A 16941-nucleotide genomic window follows, 5' to 3' on the forward strand; every position below is an offset into this window, starting at 1 on the left:
TTTAAAGTTCCTCCCTTAATTGTATCCAAATGCTGACAAAGTTGAATGCTAAAGGGGAGCAAAGGCTTCAGTGCAGTATGCATGCATGTTAAAAAGCAGACAAGTGAAAATGGCAGTAAAGTCACAACAACATTTATTTCTATAGCACATTTTCATACAAAAAAATGTAGCTCAAAGTGCTTTACAAAATGAAGAATAGAAAAATAGAAGACACAATAAACAATAGACATAAGTCAACATTAATTAACTTAGAATAAGTAAGGTCCGATGGCCAGGGTGGACAGAAAAAACAAAAACAAAACTCCAGACGGCTGGAGAAAAAAAATAAAATCTGTAGGGATTCCAGACCATGAGACCTCTCAGTCCCCTCCGGACAATCTACCTGACAAATCAAACAGTCCTCTTTGTATTTAGGGTTTTCATGGAAGGACTTGATGATGATGGTCACGTAGACTTCTGGCTTTTAATCCATCTATCATTGTTGGAGCCTCATGAAGCTTTGAGTAGGTGGAGGTGGCGCAGGTCACCACCACAAAGAAACTGGAAAATGAAACAGAAAAGAGAGTAGGGGTCAGTACGGATTTTAGAGCCACTATGAATAGTTATTATGATGACACAGCTCACCGTTTTCCACCACTTTAAATGTTTAATGTCTGTCATGCTGTTGTGTTTCTGTTTTTTTAATTCTCCCTTTTCTGTAGGGGTTCCTCTCGTAATTGTGTCCAAATGCTGACAACGGTGAATGCAGAAGGGAAGCAATGACTTGAGTGCTTTTATTTGTGTTTCTTGAAGGACGTCCGGCTACTACCCGATTTAAGTGGTAAACCTGAATGTCAGCAAGACCAAGGAGGTGGCCGTGAACTTGAGGAGGGTTTGACTGAGAAACCACCCCAAATCCTCCCATCAGTGGTACTCCTGTAGAGAGAGAGAGAGGGTATGCATGCTGATGTACCATCTTATCTATCTTATCTATCTATCTACCTACCTACCTACCTACCGTGGCTTGCAAAAGTATTCGGCCCCCTTGAACTTGTCCACATTTTGTCACATTACAGCCACAAACATGAATCAATTTCATTGGAATTCCACGTGAAAGACCAACACAAAGTGGAGTACACGTGAGAAGTGGAACGAAAATCATACATGATTCCAAACATTTTTTACAAAGAAATAACTGCAAAGTGGGGTGTGCGTAATTATTCAGCCCCCTCAGTTGCCCATAGACCTTGCCTGATGAGTGCTAATGACTAAACAGAGTGCACCTGTGTGTAATCTAATGTCAGTACAAATACAGCTGCTCTGTGACGGCCTCAGAGGTTGTCTAAGAGAATATTGGGAGCAACAACACCATGAAGTCCAAAGAACACACCAGACAGGTCAGGGATAAAGTTATTGAGAAATTTTAAAGCAGGCTTAGGCTACAAAAAGATTTCCAAAGCCTTGAACATCCCATGGAGCTGTTCAAGCGATCATTCAGAAATGGAAGGAGTATGGCACAACTGTAAACCTACCAAGACAAGGCCGTCCACCTAAACTCACAGGCCGAACAAGGAGAGCGCTGATCAGAAATGCAGCCAAGAGGCCCATGGTGACTCTGGACGAGCTGCAGAGATCTACAGCTCAGGTGGGGGAATCTGTCCATAGGACAACTATTAGTCGTGCACTGCACAAAGTTGGCCTTTATGGAAGAGTGGCAAGAAGAAAGCCATTGTTAACAGAAAACCATAAGAAGTCCCGTTTGCAGTTTGCCACAAGCCATGTGGGGGACACAGCAAACATGTGGAAGAAGGTGCTCTGGTCAGATGAGACCAAAATGGAACTTTTTGGCCAAAATGCAAAACGCTATGTGTGGCGGAAAACTAACACTGCACATCACTCTGAACACACCATCCCCACTGTCAAATATGGTGCTGGCAGCATCATGCTCTGGGGGTGCTTCTCTTTAGCAGGGACAGGGAAGCTGGTCAGAGTTGATGGGAAGATGGATGGAGCCAAATACAGGGCAATCTTGGAAGAAAACCTCTTGGAGTTTGCAAAAGACTTGAGACTGGGGCGGAGGTTCACCTTCCAGCAGGACAATGACCCTAAACATGAAGCAAGGGCAACAATGGAATGGTTTAAAACAAAACATAGCCATGTGTTAGAATGGCCCAGTCAAAGTCCAGATCTAAATCCAATCGAGAATCTGTGGCAAGATCTGAAAACTGCTGTTCACAAACGCTATCCATCTAATCAGACTGAGCTGGAGCTGTTTTGCAAAGAAGAATGGGCAAGGATTTCAGTCTCTAGATGTGCAAAGCTGGTAGAGACATACCCTAAAAGACTGGCAGCTGTAATTGCAGCAAAAGGTGGTTCTACAAAGTATTGACTCAGGGGGCTGAATAATTACGCACACCCCACTTTGCAGTTATTTCTTTGTAAAAAATGTTTGGAATCGTGTATGATTTTCATTCCACTTCTCACGTGTACACCACTTTGTATTGGTCTTTCACGTGGAATTCCAATGAAATTGATTCATGTTTGTGGCTGTAATGTGACAAAATGTGGAAAAGTTCAAGGGGGCCGAATACTTTTGCAAGCCACTGTATCTATCTATCTATCTATCTATCTATCTATCTATCTATCTATCTACCTACCTACCTATCTACCTATCTACCTATCTACCTACCTACCTACCTGTTCATATTGCCGTTAATGCGTTACTGTCTGGTTTGGGAGCTGCACTGTCCAGGTGTGGAAATCTCTACTGAGGGTTGTGTGCCCAGCTGAGCGCACCATTGGGACTTCATCAGGCGGTGCTTGGTCTGAGGCTCCTGTTATCCCACAAATAAAACTGTTTCAACTGCTGGTGTCAGGCAGACGATTCTGCAGCCTAAAAACACAGACTGAAAGATTAGGAGCTTCTATTCATATGCCATCAGACGGTTAATTAGACACAGTTATTGGATTTTTTTCTTATTACTATATTGTATTTTTTTTTTTTTCCTTTTAGACACAGTCTGGGATCTGCTAGAAAAAACCATTTCACTGCATCCCATACTACTATATGATTCTACGTGTGATTTTGAAATGAATAGAATTGAAACAGTTTCCTCCCACAGTCCAAAGACATGCAGGTTAGGTGAATTGGCGATTCTGAATTTGGCCCTAGTGTGTGCTTGGTGTGTGTCCTGCGTTGGGTTGGCACCCTCCCCGGGGTTGGTTCCTGCCTTGTGTCCTGTGTTGGCTGGGTTTGGCTCCAGCAGACCCCCGTGACTCTGTGTTAGGATATAGCGGGTTGGATAATGGATGGATGGATAGAATGGAAACAAGTAATAAAATGCCTGCGAAGTCGCAGCTCCCCCTTGGCGTCCATTGTCAAGTATCCTGTTCAATATTAATTATCAGCATTTGAATACATTTAAGAGAGCCCAATCTGCGGAAATTGGGTAATAAAAAAGACAAACGTCCCAACAAATGTAAATGTTTAAAGCGGAGGCAAAGAACACAAACACAGTTCTATGTAGAAGTTTCACCAGATTAAGTCGTTTGTTGACATTTCAAGTATAAGTAGGAACTGCGCCTTTTTGTGAACATGTACAGTTACAATTTATTTGGTTTGAGCCTCTCTTAAGTCCGTACAGAGCAACACCCCTCACAGCTTGCTGATGTTTGTTTGTTTCCATCTTTGAATTCTTCTTCTGGTGTTTTTTGCCCCCCTTTCTTCCTTGCAGATTGCTCTCAGATGCTCTTGGGCTGCCATCGTACATTTCAGGTCCAGCCACTGATTTTCAATGCTGTTCAAATCTGAGGTTTATTACGGCCATTCCAAACTCTTCACCTTGTGTTTCTTGAGTAGATTTCCAAGAGTGTTTTTAGATCGTTGTCTTCATGCAGACGCCATCACCCTTTTCTCCGCTTCCTGACATTCTCCTCGAGGTTTTGTTGATATTTAGTGGACTCCATTCTTCCGTGTTTCCTGTTCCACTGGCTGCCATAATAGATCTTCCACCATACTCCACAGTGGGCGAGGTGTTCGTTTGTTTCTTCAAATGTTGCTCCTTTGTTTGTGGCCAGAGTTCAATTTTAACTCCCATCAATCTACAGCTCTTAGTTCCAAAATGTCACTTTTTGTGATGAGATTGCATGTGTGTGTGCCGCCACTTGTTTCTTTTTTCATTGTGTCTGCAGGTCACTTTGCAGTCATGTGGGGGTTTTGCTTTGCCGTCCTGTTGTTCAGTCTCTTGAGTTTTCTTGGTCTTCCAAATCCTGTCTTGACCTCCATGTTTTCCATTTCTTTGTGACAATTCAGACTGTGGAAGTTGCTGTGTTTTCCCCCCCTGCTTTATGGGCATCATTGGGTTTATTGTTCAGATCCTCAGTCAGTTTGTTAGAAGAGCCCATGGTGGTTGAGTGCTGCGTGATGTCTGACAGGTCAAAACATTTATAAGGTTCTGGGATTGTGATCAGCTGACAATTCCTAATGACAGTCCTTGACCAGACTGACACTGAATGAGTTCTGAGACCCTACAACTGAAAAGGAGCCCAAACTGTTGCTAATGTCACATCCGTTATCCAACCTGCTATATCCTAACTACAGGGTCACGGGGGTCTGCTGGTGCCAATCCAAGCCAACACAGGGCGCTAGGCAGTAAACAAACCCCGGGCAGGGTGCCAGCCCACCACAGGGCACACACACGCACACACTAGGGACAATTTAGGATCGCCAATGCACCTAACCTGCATGTCTTTGGACTGTGGGAGGAAACCTACGCAGACACGGGGAGAACATGCAAACTCCACACAGGGAGGACCCGGGAAGAGAACCCTTAAGGGTCTCCTAATTGTGAGGCAGCAGCGCTACAACTGTGCCACCCTGCAGGATTTTATTTATGATCAAAATAGAATGGGGAAATATTAGATTGTGCACTTGATTTGGTTAAAGGCATAATTATTTATTGTGCAGTTATTTTCATTAGTTAACAAATTGAGATTAATCAAATTAATAATCCATGTTGCAGTATGTTTCTTCATTTATACTGTTACCCTCACAATTGTTTATTTCGTAGCTATGTGGTGAAGAAGAAGCAGTTTACAGTTTGTTGTAAACAAGTTGATTTAATATTAAAAAAATCATTTTCTTTTTCATCTCAGTTGTTGCACTTGTTAAGTATTTAGCAAAAGGAGGCACATGAAATTACACATATTGGACATGTTTATTGAAATGTGTTCAGTGCTTACATTAATTCAGTAATGCAGATAGATTTTGATTTACAGCAATATTGCAGATAGGAATGGGCACATATAAAACGAAAGTGAATTTCAATATGTATCTGGCAACTTTGGTTTTTGTTTTCGTTTGTTTACTTTGTGGAGAATAAATGCGGTAAGTGAGAACCAAAGAAACTGTGGGGTGGCAACTGGGCCACCACATTTAGAATAGAATGTAAATAAGCGCACGGTAGCGCAACTCAAAAATCTGCTTAATGTATGGCTCTTCTCTCCTCAGAATCTTTGCTCTCTCAAGCAGGTCTGCGTCGGGAAGAAGTTCTGTCAACTGAACCGCTATATCCTAACTACAGGGTCACGGGGGTCTGCTGGTGCCAATCCCAGCCAACACAGGGCGCTAGGCAGGAAACAAACCCCGGGCAGGGCGCCAGCCCACCGCAGTAATGTCACATTTGTTCTTTATTATTTTTTCATGTTTTCAGTTCATCGTATGTAGAAATTGTTCCTGTACACCAACTCCTTTGTAAAACTACTGCAGTTTTAGTTTGTTTGCCATCAAAGTTATATTTACTTCTGTGCTCTTTGCCGTCACTTCAAACGTTTGTCATGCCATTGTCTTTTTTAATTCTCCCTTTTCTAAAGTGTTTGCTCTGTTAATTGTACCCAAATGCTGATCATTAACAACACACAGTGCAGACCTCATTGGATGCCAAAGGGGAGCCGTGACTTCTCTGCCATACTGCAGGGCAGCAGTAGCTCAGTCGGTAGAGCGGGTTGCCCAGCAATCGGAGGGTCGCAGGTTCGATCCTGGCTCCCGGCATGAGAATGCACCTACCTTGCCTGCTGGTGGTGGTCGGAAGGATTGGTGGCGCCAGCGTTCGGCAGCCTCGCCTCTGTCAGTGTGCCCCAGGGCAGCTGTGGCTATAAAGTAGCTTATCATCACCAGCGTATGAATGTGTGCGTGTGAATGGGTGAATGACTGTTGTGTTGTACAGCGCCTAGGGGGGTTCTTGAACTCTAGTAGGCGCTATATCAAATACAGGCCATTTACCATCATTACCATTTTCACTTGTCTGTCTTTTAAGAAGCATGAATGATGGCAATGGAGTCCATTGTTCGAGTGTAGCATTTGACTACGCTTAACTCTACAGAAAAGGAGGAATTGAAAAGGTAATCGCATTTAAAGTTTTGACAAAACCCACATGCATTTCAGATGTTCTTAGAATAAGAGAATGAAAAGAGACATCTGATTAAACAGTGAGATCCGTTAAAAGTACGAATGGGTTCCCTGATTGTCAATAAGTTGGAATAAAAACCTGCAGCCTCAGGGAGCCCAGGATATGGCATATGGGAGTATTAGTGGGCTCAGTGCTCTGCCTGTTTGATTATTTACTGAGAAATGGGGGCACGTCGGAGTAAAACGTGTTGAAACAAAAGAAGTGGCCTCATGGGAGTCGAGTCTGGGAGATCTCTGTGTCAGAGGGCTATGCAGTTTGACGAGAGCTGGGACTTGAGTCTTGTGTGGGGGTCTCGGTGCAGGTTGATTTTCCCGAGTCGAATGGCTTCTTGGCTCTGTGTGCTGTTTTGAGCTCCCGACTTTTGCCTTGCACTTTCTGTGAACTTTCATTTTGTCTGCTTTCAAGTTCTTCTTTCCTTGCAGTCTTTCATCAAGTCCCATTTGTTGCTTGTTCATTGTGTCCTTTATTGTGTAATATGTCTGTCGTTTTGTTTTCTTGCTTGCTCAGATTTCGTCCTCGGGTAATGCGCGATGCTTTTAGACCGATTGATAATAGAGAGGTCCCCAGCAGTTCTTATGGGTGAAATTTCGGCTCGGGTCACACTGACACGGATACATTTGAATAGGTTTTGCCTTCCTTCTGCACTGAAACGTCGCTTGTGACCATTTAAAGATGTTCTACTAAAGCGTTTGTCTCAATCTCCGGTCCTGGAGGGCCACAAGGTCTGCAGGTTTTCATTCGAACCCTTTTCTTAATTGGTGACCAATTTTTGCTGTTCATTAATTCCTTTTCCTTTCATTTTAATTGACTTGTTTTCTTTAAGGTTTGTTCCTCTGAATCGCTTTATTTATTGAAACGTGAAGTGAGTGAGCCAACAGAAGACCAACTAAGTCAGGGCTTCAAACTCCAACCAGTTTCCTTCCAAACAGTTGCTTAATTAGACACCAATTCTTGTCGTTCATTAATTCCATGGCTTGTTGCAATTGTCTTATTGTGCAATCGCAGGCATGTCCAAAATTTTGGATTTTCTCTACTCTAAGGGCTCTGGTAAAATGTTTTGTCGACCTGAGCAGATGAGCATTCCCGAGACCTTCACCTTTCTTTATAGATCTTATTATTGTTTGGCTGCTAATTAAGGAAAAAGAAATGATTAATGGTTCTGAGTCTTCAAGAGCAAGTCAATTACAATGAATTCAAAAGAAGTTAATTAGCAGCAAAAACAGGTCACTAATTAAGAAAAGGGTTAGAATGAAAACCTGCAGCCCTCCAGGACCGGCGTTTGAGACCACTGTCATAAACGTCTATCTCTGGAAATGTCGCATCTCCCTTGGCACGTGCGGAGGAGGAACACGGATATGTGACCGTCACGTGGACCGACCGTGCCTTCCGCTTTGTCATGATCTCATCTTTACCGTCAGGATAATCGTTTCCTAACTTGTCTGGGTCGGCTGAGCTTTACTGCCTCTTGAAGTTTGCTGTATTTACAAGGTGGGAACCGAATCAATTCCCAGAAGCATAATAAGTCGTTATTATACAACTTAGGGCAATTCTCTTAGTCGCCTTCTATTTAAATACCCGCCTGGAGATGCAGTTCTCTTGTCCCAGCGCTTGCTCTGCTCCTGGACACATTTCCTGTACCGTGTTACTTTGTCTAAGCCTTCTGCCTTGGATTTCTCCACTGGTAGTAAATCTTCCCTTTGGCCTCAAATTTAGAGTCGGGAACAAAAGAAAAGTGGCAGAAAGCGAGAGCTGGCGATTATGAGGGGTGCAAAGGCACAATCGGATTGTTTTTGGTGAAACCCTCTTTGACGGCACAGCGTCTTGGGTGCGCCGCTTCTCCACACGCTTTCCTGTAGACGCCTCGGCAGTTCAGCGTAATGTCGCTAATGACGGTCTGTCTGTCCGAGGGGAACAAATTCTTCATGAACAAGTCTGTCGGTGTCGACAAACACGACTATCACTGTTGAAAATCTACCATGTTGGCCACGTGCAGGACTGTGGAGTAAATGGCAGAAACACAAACTCGATCAACTTGGCAGACTGATTAGCCACACTGGTTGGCACATTCGATAACCACACCCTACTCCTGTGCTACCAGCTGATTCTGGACATTTTTGGGTGCCCAATTTTGGATGTTGGCTGGACCCTCAGTCTTTACTTTCCATTTCTTTACACTTGTGTATGACCTTTGAAAGCAGTTGTTCATTGTTTGTCCAGACAAAGTCAGGTGCCGTTTATTAGCCTCGTAATTCCACCATTTTGTTTTCTCAAACACGCTTCACGTTTGGCTGTTCGATTGGAACGATTTGCACGTTTTTGCCGTTTTATTGCGGATGACCGACGTTTGTGGGTGGAAGCTGTTGAAACGAAAACGTTTATCCATGTTAGTGTGGACTGAGCCTTGAAAATGTGACGTTTTTGTTTGACCAATGGAACTCCTAGATGAGGGTTCTGCGTGTTTCGGTCTCGTTAAACCTCGTGAATTTCGACAGGCACCTTCCTCATGATGTTGCTCTTGCACTTCGCATGGAGGAGAGTTTTTTGTTCTCCGAAGTGAGCTCTCATCGGGATGTGGAGAGTGCGGCCTTTTGCATTTCCGCCCTCCTGGACCAAACATTTGCCAAAGAGAGGAACCTTGTAATTCTCACGAGAGCGACTTTTCTACATTTTTCTATACTAATTATTGTTATACCAATGAAGCGTATCAGTCAAGAAAGGCGATGCAACGAAGAGCAAACGCGTACCGTTTTTCACCAGTCCCTCCAAAGAGAAGGACGTTTAATTTGTGCCTTTTTCCCGAATGGCCTGTTCATTGATGATAAACTGACTTTGGAGCCGAGAGCAGACGGCTGTTGGTTAAGATGACGACAGAACTTGAACCCGGGGCCGAGGTGGTGTCTTTGGCCGAACGTCGTCTTTCCTTTGATGACCAAATACGAGATGTGACCGTTTTACGTTGTCTTAGTTGTCCTGTATAGTTTTATTACCCCTCTTTATAATTGCTTATGTTTCCCAAGTATGCACTGTTTACCGAGTCGGCTGTATTATTACGATTATTGTTATTATCTTTTTTTTTTTTTTGGTTCTTGAAAAAGGACCAAACTTTCCAAATTTTTCTTTTTGATTATTCATTGCTAAAAAGAACTGTGGGGGTGGAGTACGGGTGGGGGTAAAAGACGTCATCTTCCTGATGTTCATAAGAATCGTGAAGCTTCAATGTAATAAAGAAAGCGCATGACAACCTTCTCTGTATTGACTTCCCACCTAATGTGCAGACGTTCCCGCCGCTCCGCTCCTTTAAACACACACTGCAGATTGTTAATAAATTTTCTTTTTTTATAGCAGTTTCTATGCCAATCTTTCTGATGTCTCATTCAGTCCTGTCTTGAGTCCAGTGGTGGTGGTCTTCTTCTTGCATCACATTTTGAAGGGTCATTCAGTTATGGTGAAATTAGGCCGTCCAGTCCAGTAAGCTCACCATTCCCATCTGCCCGGTTTTTCCCAAAATGATGTCAGATTGAGACTTGAGGGTCCCCAGAGTAGTGCCGCCGTCTGCCGTACTCGGTGGTCACATATTCCCATGTGCATGCGGTTTTCTGTGTGAAGAGAAACTCTTCAAACGTTGGGGGTGAGATCGGCCTTTAGTGTCCCGTCTGTCTGTCTGTCCTCGGTGAAGAATTCATGTTAACTCTCTCGGGGCGGATGGCGACTTTTGTCCACACAAGGGGTTGAGGAGGGATAACCGGGCAGAAGGCGAAAGAACTCACCGTTAACTTATAGGGTAGACCCTTCTTTGTTAGACTTGATGTTGAAACCTTGTGTGTGCAACGTCTAGGATGGCATCGATACTCTGCGTGTTCTTTCTTTCTTTTTTTGCATATTATTGCTGAATCAGACTCTTGACTTATCGAACTCCGATTTTGATACAAGTGATCTGGGGATCGAAAATGAAAGTCAGGTGCCTGCATCAGCTGGTCATAGTGCTGGACGCACTCGTTCATCGTTGGGAGGACAACACAGACCTCGACCTGCGGGAGACAACTGGACTTCACCCAACGACGCGGCCTGCTGGTGGACCCGACCGATTAGCAGCCACTCGACTACTTCAAGCCGTCAGAACTTCAGAAAATTGAGACAAACGCGCATGTGACACGTACACTGCAGGGGCTCGTGGAACGTAAAACAGAGGGACGTTTGTCGTAAATAAGTATTTTATCTTGATTTATGTGTGAAGCCCATTGTTTTGTGTGTTTTTTTAGAAAACGGAGTTATTTGGAAAAATATTCAGCCTTGGGACAAAAGGAAGAAAAACTAATGAGCCCTAAAAGAGTTAAAGTAAAGGCAGGGATCCATCGTGCTAATTAACGTCACGACTCTCGATCGGGTCGTCTCTTAATCGTCTTTTATTTAACCATCCATTCATCCATTATCCAACCTGCTATATCCCAACTAGTGGGTCATGGGGGTCTGCTGGAGCCAACACGGGGCGCAAGGCAGGAAACAAACCCCGGGCAGGGTGCCAGCCCACCGCAGTCTTTTATGTATACTTTCATCTAATGTCCCATTACGCGACTCCTCGTCAGAGGGGGTGTCAAGCTTATTACCTCAAGCTGTTCATTTGCACGACTAGAAACCGCTGGAGATGCCAAATTTTGCAACTCTGCGATGTCTTTGAAGCACAGCTTCACGTTTGGAGCGTATCGTGAGCCTGCTTTTTTTTTTTTTTTTCCTTCCTGACATGCTGACCGGCGGTGCCAGCACCCATCTGAAGGACTGACAGGTACGGGGAGTTCAGTGGCCATCTTGGGCCCCCTTTATTCATTCTATCATGGTATGTAAAACACGAGACGTCCGACCGGTGAGCTTCTTGTCTGTTTATACTGTTAGGTCCCAGGGGCCTGTGTTTCGTGTTCCTCGTCGCTGCATCGTCAATGTCACACTTTTAGGTGACGGCTTATTGGTTGTGGCAGCTGACAAGGACGCAGAGCTCACCCGCGTGATTTAAGGCGCAATCAAATCTGCTTGATTTTCATCATTTTATTAGTGTGCTGCTGGAGTATATGAATTGTCCCATGGGATTAATAAAATCTATCTATCTATCATATAGTGCCTTATCTCTCTATTATATAGTGCTCTATCTATCTATCTATCTATTATATAGTGCCTTTCATTATCTATCTTATTTATCTGTCTCCCTCTCTGTCTCTCTGTCTCTCTATCTCTCAGTCGCAGACTGGGGATGTCACGATTGACCCTGACTTTCTTGGTTTAAAGTAAGTGACGTCTAGGACTACCAATCACTAGAAAGCTCGTGTAGGGTGACATTTCCTCCTCTCTGCTCTCCATGGCCCTGTGTCACCCTTATTGCTGTCCTCTGGACTTCCTCTTGAGCTGCTATGTCTTTTTTTTTGCACACAGCACTCCAGATGAGGTGTTCTATCTTTTTGCACCACGGACCGCTTTCATGTAAAACGATTTTCCATCGTACACGCATAATAAAGTGCACAATGAATACGACTCACCATTGCGTGGGAGCCCTGAGGTTGTGTCCCTGCGATGAGACGGTCCCCTCTCAGCTTAGTGACTGGGGGGGGACAGTGAACCCCAAAGTGTGTTCATTACGTCCAGTCTACTCCGTAATTTCATGTTGGTTGCTGTCACTGCAGAAGACCCCGCTTCACAAAGACAGAATGTTTAAAATCAAAGTAGGGTTTTCATTTCTTTGTGATGATCTGCAGAGACTTTATTTATTTTTTTATACTCTGGGTTAGGGTTAGGTTCTGGGCAGTGCCAGCGCTAGGTAATTTTGCACCCTAGGCCAAGCTTATTAGTACGCCAACCGACTGTTCAGTACTAACCCGTGTGGCTGAGCCCATATGATCTGCACCCTAGGAGAATGTCTGATTCACCTTAATGGTGGCTTTGGTCGTGCTTGTGGGCTTTGGGTGTCAAATCTGTGACAGCCAAGTGTGACACACACACACACATATATATGTCATTGAATTGATGAGATACTCATTAAAAAGTCTTCCTTTCATTTTTTTGAGCAGTATATTATATACTCACTCGGGGTCCAACAGGGATTCATAAGTGGGAGGGATGGCTACTTTTGTGATTTTATATAGCGCCTTTCATAGTCGGGCTCATAAGAAAGCACATAACTTCTGGTCTCGCCCCCTAAGACATCACTTCCTGTTCTGGGGCCCGAAGACGTCACTTCCTCTGCCTCACTTTAAATGCCCCCATTGTCCTCCCATGTGTCGGTTCCGTTTTGAACTCCATGAAAGGCTGGCACAATTTACTTCTTTCCGTATTCCTAAAATCTGACTGCCAGCTGGTAAAGTGACCCTGTAGTGGGGACCTGACCACTAATCTTGTGATTGTATATACAGTCATGTGAAAACATTAGGACACCCTTTGAAAGCATGTGGTTTTTGTAACATTTTTAATAAATGGTTATTTCATCTCCGTTTCAACAATACAGAGAGATTAAAGTAATCCAACTAAACAAAGAAAACTGAAGAAAAGTCTTTTCAAGATCTTCTGTAAATGTCATTCTACAAAAATGCCTATTCTAACTGAGGAAAAGATAGGACACCCTCACATGTATTCCCTCTTAAATTGGCTCAGATCTCACACAGGTATATCACACCAGGTGCACATAATTAGTAGATCGTTACTCTGCATGTTGAATGAGGCTTGCCCTATTTAAACCTCAGACATTTAGTTTGGTGTGCTCCTGACTGTTGAAGTGAGAGTGAGCACCATGGTGAGAACAAAAGAGCTGTCAGAGGACTTCAGAAAAAGATTGTAGCAGCCTATGAGTCTGGGAAGGGATTTAAAAGATCTCAAAAGATTTTGAAATCAGCCATTCCACTGTCCGGAAGATAGTCTACAAGTGGAGGGCTTTCAAAACAACTGCCAACATGCCCAGGACTGGTCGCCCCAGCAAGTTCACCCCAAGAGCAGACCGCAAGATGCTAAAAGAGGTCTCCAAAACCCTAAAGTGTCATCTCGAGAACTACAGCAGGCTCTGGCTACTGTTGATGTAGAAGTACATGCCTCTACAATCAGAAAGAGACTGTACAAGTTTAACTTGCATGGGAGGTGTGCAAGGAGGAAACCTTTGCTTTCCAAGAGAAACATCGAGGCCAGACTGACATTTGCCAGAGATAAAGTTGACAAAGACCAGGACTTCTGGAATAATGTTCTTTGGACAGATGAGTCCAAAATTGAATTATTTGGACACAACAGCAGAGGACATGTTTGGCGTAAACCAAACACAGCATTCCAAGAAAAGAACCTCATACCAACTGTGAAGCATGGAGGTGGAAGTGTCATGGTTTGGGGCTGCTTTGCTGCAGCAGGACCTGGTCAGCTCACCATCATAGAATCCACGATGAATTCTACTGTGTATCAGAAGGTGCTTGAAGAACATGTGAGACCATCAGTTAGAAAATTAAAGCTGAAGCGGAACTGGACCATGCAACATGACAATGACCCAAAACATACTAGTAAATCAACCAAAGATTGGCTGAAAAGAAGAAATGGAGAGTCCTGGAATGGCCAAGTCAAAGTCCAGATTTGAATCCCATTGAGATGCTGTGGGGTGACTTGAAAAGGGCTGTGCGTGCAAGAAACCCTCAAACATCTCACAGCTGAAAAAGTTCTGCATTGAGGAGTGGGGTAAAATTTCCTCAGACCGATGTCGAAGACTGGTAGATGGCTACAAGAACCGTCTCACTGCAGTTATTTCAGCCAAAGGAGGTAACACTCGCTATTAGGGGCAAGGGTGTCCTATCTTTTCCTCAGTTAGAATAGGCATTTTTGTAGAATGACATTTACAGAAGATCTTGAAAAGACTTTTCTTCAGTTTTCTTTGTTTAGTTGGATTACTTTAATCTCTGTATTGTTGAAACGGAGATGAAATAACCATTTATTAAAAATGTTACAAAAACCACATGCTTTCAAAGGGTGTCCTAATGTTTTCACATGACTGTAGCGCCTTTCATAATGAATCTCCTCCCAGGGCACATGACACGTGTTTTACAGAACTGTCATTTCTATATTTTGTAAAGTGTCAATGCTGGCCTGTAAATTGAAGTCAGTCATGAGGCCCTGACTTTGTGAGTTATATAGCGCCTTTCATAACCAGGCTTATGCCAAAACATGTGACAAGTGTCCAGTCTGCATGTTCCTAACCTGCCAGCCCTGATCGAGAAAGCCACTCACTCAAACTTACACGCCGAGTTCTCAGGGGGCTTGAAACCTGAATAGTCGCAGCAGAGTCGCAATGTAACCTTCGCGTCCAATCAACATGCAGCACGTCATCACTGGCCGGCGCCCTGTCGATCTTCCGAGTAGTGGGAGGAGACTCGAGAAGAGAGCGGGAACTTCTGAACAAAATGAATCCAATAACGTGCCAGCAGGGGGCGCCAGCTCTGTGTGTGTGTTTGTTGTTCAGTATTCAGTCACGCAGCACACAGCCCACGGTCACAAGTGCCCACAGTGAGGGTCGTCCTGGCATGTGCCCCTCATGGCCTGCGGATGACTTCACAATGACGGTGAGTTATTTTTATGGCCGATTGCTTCTTTTCCAGTGTCATTGCATGCTCCCCATCTTGACTTCTTTTCCGAGAGTTAAGGCGGCAGTGACGACCCAAGGACTCGGTCTGTGACTTTGCTCTTCAGTTTAGCGACTTTCTTTAGCAAACGCCATATCTTTAAAGGCGCTGTCCAGTCGTCGCTGTGTGTTCATGTTCAGTGAGGTGACATGAGTTTGTCACTTTGGCATTTTATAATGTGCCCTTCCATCGTGAGTTTACAGGGGAGGTATAATCACTTGGGGGGTCTCACAGCTCAGCAGCGTTCAGGATCGACCATGCGCTTTTATTTATTCATGCTGTTTCTAATACAGGGAGCATCACCTGGCCCAACGTTTATTTTATATAGCGCCTTTCCTTTGTGACCACCTCCCCATATAAATGTACAGATACAAAATAATCTCTTCACTTTTGGGGTCTCACGATGGAACAGGGGCCACCATCTGCCCAGTGTTTGTTTTATATAGCGCCTTTCCGTTGTGACCAAACTCCCATATAAATCTGCAGATACCCCAAAACGGCAGAGGCTATTTTAAATCTCTCGGTGAGGTAGAGACCACCACCTGCCTAAATGTCTGCTTTATATAGCGCCTTTCCTTTGTGACCACCCTTCCATGTAAAATTACAGATATAAAAGAATCTCTCCTATTTTGGGGTCTCGTGATGCGGTTTATAACATGGGGACTACAATCTAAGTGAATCTTTGTTCTATATAGCGCCTTGCATGACAATCGTTTAAAAGCGCACCGTCAAAGAATCGCCTCCGTATTTGGACACCGGGATGGTAAGGGACTAGCGACCCTTTCAATTTAAGTGATTGACCACTAGGGGTCTCCACTTGCCCGTCAGTGTAATTTCAATCTCTGAACGGCACACAACGGAGATGAAACTGCGCGTCCCCGACGCCGGCGCCATCCTTGACAAATTTCGCCGAGTTTGAGGAGCAAATCAAAGAAATGAGGAAAGAAAATGTGCTCCCCCCCCCCCCGCCCCAAGAATTCCCAACAACCCCTCAACTTCATGAAATCTAAAGCGCGCACCCAAACTCGTCTCGGCTTCTGGTCGCGCGCTTCTCCGTCACCGCGGCGTCCTAGTTTCACATCTGCCAGCTGACCAAACCATTGTACTTCTTCTTTATCTTTTTGTTTGTCTAATTCTTTCCTCTTGGACCGAGACCACCGGACGACCCCTTGTGTCGCCATCTCTTTTTTAGAGACTCCAACACGAACCCGCAGCCCCAATTAATAAAGAACAAATGTGCGTGCGCCCGTCCCGCTCTTCAAGATTTCTACTTGAGGTCTGCGCACATTTTTATTGTAAAAAGAAAAGAAAAAAAAAATCCCCCTGTATCCGGCTACACAGGGGCCTCGGATACGAGCTGAGATCTCAGGAAACATCGACAAGAACGGAGCTACGAAAGGCGCTATATCAAGGGCGGATTTACCGCCGTGTCTCTTGGCATTGAGTTGTTTGGGCGTCTCACCGCTTCCGGACCCCCAAACCCACCCGTCAGTTGGCCAAACGGTGCACCGGCGGTCATTTGAATACACCGCGGCCGTCCTCAGTGACCCCGTGTCAAGGGAGGGCTCGCGGGTAAAGCCGACAGGACCGAAAGAAAAGGACAGCGCGAAGGGTTGGAACAGTCAAGAGTTCTGGTGGTCTCGTGACTCACAGGCCAGGGTCCCCGCGACAATGTCCGTCTGTCTTATTCATCAGCCCATCCATTTTGTGAACCGCAGTTCGTCGGCCACCATGAGACTCCCGGCAGGTCCCGCGCAGGCCTCACAACACCGCGAATTTGATAAGCCGCGACATCGGCGTTCTTCAGTTTTATATAGCGCCTTGCATTGTGCCTCCTAATGACTTGTATAAATAATATAATATAGTATACC

Source organism: Polypterus senegalus, chromosome 9 (genome assembly GCF_016835505.1).
Source record: "Polypterus senegalus isolate Bchr_013 chromosome 9, ASM1683550v1, whole genome shotgun sequence".
Classification (NCBI taxonomy): domain Eukaryota; kingdom Metazoa; phylum Chordata; class Cladistia; order Polypteriformes; family Polypteridae; genus Polypterus; species Polypterus senegalus.